Source organism: Mandrillus leucophaeus, unplaced genomic scaffold (assembly GCF_000951045.1).
Source record: "Mandrillus leucophaeus isolate KB7577 unplaced genomic scaffold, Mleu.le_1.0 Scaffold282, whole genome shotgun sequence".
Lineage (NCBI taxonomy): Eukaryota > Metazoa > Chordata > Mammalia > Primates > Cercopithecidae > Mandrillus > Mandrillus leucophaeus.
In genome coordinates, this window is record NW_012102943.1 from 650,314 (window position 1) to 656,313 (window position 6,000).

Sequence of the window (6,000 nt, forward strand, 5' to 3'; positions counted from 1 at the left end):
TTAAGATATTCAATAAAAAATTATATAAGTAATAGGTTAATATATTCTTAGAAGTTAGACAATATAGAAATATACAAATTGAAAATCCCCTTTCCCCAAATTCACTCCCCTTTCCAAAGGTTTACAGGTACCAGCATGTGTGTATTGTTCTCCAAACCCTATATTATACAATTATAGAAATATGTATCTATGTATAGAAAGGTACAGATTTATGGTGTTTAAATTTAAAATCATAAATACCGGTACTTATTGTTTTGCTTAAGACCTTTACTCTTCACAATTTTCTCATTTCTCCCCCTTCTAACCCCACCTGTCTCCTCCACTTTCAATATGTGCACAACTGTTTTTTCATAGGTCTTCTTAGAAGCTCTGATGTATATTAACATAGTCATATTAAATACAACCTCTTGCTTATAGCACATACTATTAAAATCTTTGCCTTAGAGTATGCACTCCATTTTTCTTGTCTTTTGTTTCGTTTTTTTAGAAATGAGGTCTTGCTATGTTGCCCAGCTTGGAGTGATCATGGCAAACTACAGCCTCAAACTTCTGGGCTGAAGTGATCTCCCACCTCAGCCTCCCGAGTAGTTGGGACTACAGGTGCGTGCCACTGCACCTCGCTAGCATGCATTCTGTCTTAACCATTGTGCCAGTGCTTCTCAAAGTGTGGTCCCTAGATCAGCAGTGTCAGCATCACTTGGGAACTTGCAGAAATGCAAATTCTAGGTCCTACTCTACACCTAATGCATCAGAAACCCTGGGTTATGGGGGGACAGCAATCTGCATTTTGACAAGCCGTCTAGGAGAGTCTGATGCTCTCTCATGCTGTAGAACCACTGCCCTAAAGGACAAGCTTCTGGAGGGACTTGCTTCAGTCATGTGCTAACATGTTGTGTGGCCAGCCACTGGTAGTGACTTATTTCTGCTGAGTGGTAGAAAGTAATTTGAAGGTTTTTTCCCCCTTACTTCCCAGCTGGGTGACCTGAGCAAGATTTTTGATCTCCATTTGGTTTCATCATCGGGAAAGTGAGATTGAAAACTCTCCTTGGTTCTGCCTCCCTCCCTGGGTTACTGGAAAATTAGATGAGATCAGGCACCAAAGTTTCTATATATAACATGAGGGGTTATGCTGCTGAGAGATTTTAGGGAAATTAATCCTTTTGCATTCAATAATCTTGAGGAATGTAACTTCCCTTTTTTTTTTTTTTTTTTTTTTAATCACTCTACCCATCCCAAGCCTCCAAGGGTACCAGCCCCTGAGATGTCACAGGAACCCTACCCAGTGTCCTCTTTCCCTCTCCTTCTCTCTTTTTGAGACCCCTTGGGTCCCTGATCCATCCTCCTGAACATTCTGTGACTGATCGCACTACTGTCCAGCCTCTTTCTGTTAAGAGCACTGCCCCCTACAGTTGCTTCTAGCTCTAAAATTCTCAGGTTTTGTATCTTAAAAAAAAAAAAAGAAAATAAAGAATCATGCGCTTACAATGTGCCAGGAACTGTGCTAGTTTCTTGATGATTGAGTCAATCCTCATGGCAGCCCTATGAGGCGTATAGGAGATGCTGTAGGTACCCTTCCTGTACCTCCTTTACCAGAGCTGGAGCCCTATCCCCTAGCTGCGGTGAGTGTTGCCTGCTACACCGTAAAGCTTGCTACACTGTTATTGCCACACAGTGGACACTTCAGCTGGGATACAAAAGGCCCACCTACTTTTGTCACTATACAGACAGCAGTGCCGTTATTCACACTCATGGAACTCCTATGGGTGGTCTGGGTAATTCTTTGCTGTGTTATAAGCATTCATCAGCATTATGATTTCAATATTTGGCAATCCAATCACAACAAAATTCAAGAATTCATTAAGTGGCACAAGTGCTGAGAAATGAATTTGAAAATTCCTTAACTTTGAAATGGAAATTAGAAAAAATAAAATGGCTCTAAAGAAGGCCAAACACCATCAGGATATGACATGCTGGTGACTTAGGAGGGTGTATCTTATAAAGTAAATTAGCACTGTAGTGGAACAGATGAAAAACAGCCACTGAAGCAAGAAAACATCAGCTCAAGTACATAGGAAAAGTGCCGGGGCCACATCAACACAACTGGAATGTACCTCAGGCCATGCTATTACTTTAAACATTTATTTTTCTTTTTTCTTTTTCTTTTTCTTTTTCTTTCTTTCTTTTTTTTTTTTTCTTTTTCCTGAGATGGAGTCTCACTCTGTTGCCCAGGCTGGAATGCAGTGACATGATCTCAGCTCACTGCCACCTCCACCTACCAAGTTCAAGCAATTCTCCTGCTTCAGCCGCCTGAGTAGCTGGGACTACAGGCACACACCACCATGCCTGGCTAATTTTTGTATTTTTAGTAGAGATGGGATTGCACCATGTTGGCCAGGATGGTCTTGATCTCCTGACCTCATGATCTGCCCACCTCGGCTTCCCAAAGTGCTGGGATTACAGGCATGAGCCACCACATCTGGCATGTTCTACACATTTCTTATTGTGATTTTTTGATGATTTGAAAGGAGGTAATTATGATATAATATGGTTTGGCTTTGTGTCCCCACCCAAATCTCATCTCGAATTGTAAGCCCCAAGGGAGGGGCCTGGGTGGCAGTTGATTGGGTCATTAGTGGTTTCTCCCATGATGTTCCAGTGATACTGAGGGAGTTCTCAGATCTGATGGTTTAAAAGTGGCAGCTTCCCCTACACACTCACTCTCTCTCCTGCTGCCATGTAAGACATGCCTGCTTCCCCTTCACCTTCTGCTATGACTAAGTTTCCTGAGGCTTCCCAGTCACGTGGAACTGTGAATCAATTAAACCTCCTTTCTTTATAAATTACCCAGCCTCAGGTAGTATAGCAGTGTGAGAACAAACTAATACAATGTGAGAATGAACTAATACCCAATAAAACATTATGTCAATTGTATTTTTGTGGTAAATGAAATATGTTTAAAGAAAAAACAATGTGACAGAGGTAATAGATGCATGCACTCTGAGGATTCAGAAAAAAAATGTTGCAAGTAATTCAAGATCCCATCCTGTGATTAAACAGGACTGCTCTGCCACCAATGTCAGGACTCTAGTGCCGGGGAGAATGCATGAGAGATGATGAATTTTGCAGGGACAGAGACCTGCACAGCATATGTCAAAGGATGCCAGAGAGCACCTCTGCCTGGCAATCTGCAGGCAGGATCACAGTGACAGGAGTGTCAGAGCACATGTATGAGACCCAGGTATACTCCTCTTCTTGGAACAAAATGCTGCTCACACAGGAGCTCATCAAAAGAACAGGCTTTAAACACATTATATTGCTTTACCATGAGGAAGACTTTCCCAATCATGTGCAGTGACCAATGGGGTACCACAAATGAGTCATAGGGGGTGCTGAGTGCCAGGTGGGTCCTAAGGCAGCTAGAGCACCTGAGGTGATTTTTTTAAAAATCTGTAGTTAAGAACAGCCTGTTCTTTGATCTCAAGGACCTCCAAAATGTTATTTCCTTCATGTTATGATGTGAAAAAGATTGGGAAGCACTGGATAAGTAGGGTGTTCATATAATTTATTTGTTCAAGTGGAGACACTTTTGAGAATAAAAGGGGCTATGTTAACATTTCACCAGAACAACAGGCACACAGTGGAATTGTCCCAGGTAAAGTGGAATGTATGGTGTGGTAGGCAGAATCACAGCTCTCAAAGACATTAATTAATCTCGGGAACTTGTTACCTTAGATGGCAAAGGGGACTTTCCTGATGTGATGAAGTTAAGGATCTCAAGGTGCGATGATTATCCTGGGTTATCTGGACTGTCCTAATATAATCACAAGGTTTTTTAATAGGAGGGAGGCAGGAGGATCACAGAGGAAAGAAGTTTCTAGTCTACTGGCTTTAAAGATGGAAGAAGATGCCTATGAGCCAAGGAAATGCAGGAGGCCTCTAGAAGCTGGAAAAAACAAGGAAACAGATTCTTCCCTAGAGCCTCCAGAGAAACACAGCCCTGTCGCACCTTGATTTTAGGACCTCTGACTTCTAGAACTATGAAAGAACACATTTGCATTGTTCTAATCTACTAAACTTGTGGTAATTTGCTATAGCAGCAACAGGAAATGAATATCATTTATAATCTAAAAGAAATTTAGTTTTATATTTATATCATTATTAAAATTATGAAGGTAAGCAATAAAGAACTAAAACAGTAAAATAATTATATCGAGAAGTAAAGTAGGGGAGTTTAAGAGGTACAAATTTTCATCTAATATAATGTTGATCAATTGAGAAATATCATTATATTGTATAGAGAAATGAAGGACTAAAGAACTAAAACAAACCACTGATTTTACTACACTTGATCTTAGCCAAAAGACTAAGAAGTGATCAAATCACTGATTAAAACACAGAAAGATAGTCCTAAAAAGAACAGCTTTAGATAGAGTAAGTCAGATAAGGAGACTATAGCTTTTCATTGTAAATCCTTCAGTTAAAATAAATCATAGTTTAACCATGAGCATTTTTTTAAAATGTGAATATTAATTGTTAAAGTAAGATTGTGTTAGGGGACAACTTCAAGAGCTTATTGGGCTCAGGTTCTCCAAAGCTGTATCCCCTTTCTACCTAAAACGTGTTCACAGCTTCCACCCAACTCAGAGCCTCCCCTAAACTCTTACTCAGCCAGAAGCTTCCTTGCTGTCAGTCTTGGCACAAGATAGGGCCAACTGGTAGATCCTTCTGAAATAAGGCAGGAAAAGACACCATTGAATGAGGAATAGTTCCAGGGTTGGGCCCAGGCAGATTAAGAACTCTGGAGGAAACCCCCAAAGCACCCTCTATGGGGTAGGCAGACCTCAGGGTTACCTCACAATGGGAACAAAGGGCCTGGAAGTGCTTGGATGAGAGGAACACCACCCATCGCCAGTGAAAAAGTGATGACATAGGAGCCAAAAAAAAAAAAATGCTGAGACCAGCCCTGCCACTTACTAGCAGGTCCCCTTCAGTTTGGGCTTCTGTTTCTCACCAATGAAATGAATAGGAGAAGTTCAGCTCTCAGATCTTGCAACTCTGAGAGTCCTCCTTTTCCCGGCTTCAGCTACGTTTCTCCTACCAAACGTGACCGGATAGGTCCCAGGACATATATATATCATTATATATGAGACTGTGGCTTTAGGGTTTAGAATTTCTCTGAGATGGTCTATGGCAATTCGTTCATTTTACTCATGGGAAACTGAGCCTCAGAAAGACAGAGGCATTTGTTCAAAGTCACACTTTATAACCAGCATGAGAATCTGTGGGTTCTCCCGTGATCGCTCACATAGACCCTAGGATTCCTTGGTCACAATTTGCCATAAGGTTGTGTGAGAATTTGTGACCCCTCACTTAGACCCTTGGAGTCCTTGATCATGATTTGCATAGGAAGGTGCAGAATGGTGGATATGGTGGGGTGGCCCTCAACGTCCATTCCAACCTCCCTTCAATCTGCCTTTCAGTACTGTAGAGACTGGAAAGAGTAGAATACATACTGTATTATCTCATTGATATAAAGTTCGAGAGCAGGCAAAACTAATTTCTGGTGATAAAAATCTAGACAGTGGTTATTGGGTATGTGAGGGAGGTGATGTTTGACTGCAAACAAGCAAAAAGAAACTTTCTGGGTAAGTTGTACCAGTGTATTCATTTGTCAAAACTCATTCAACCATACACTTAAGATCTGTGCATTTTATTGTATATAAACTATACTTTAAAAATTTCAGGTAACTACCTTAGAGGGATGTTGTTAAGATGAATTCATATATTGCCTATTACATAGTAGGTGCTCAATAAACAGTAGTAGCAGGGGCAGTAGTAATAATTATTGATATGAATATTAATATATTGGCTTTCTTTTGGCAAAATTTGCCTGCTAAATCTTTCCTATCCCTTTTACTTTTAAACTCTCTGCATTCTTATGTTTTAGATATGTCTTTTATAAATATTATTTTGATATTTTAAAAATTATTCTATTTCTAT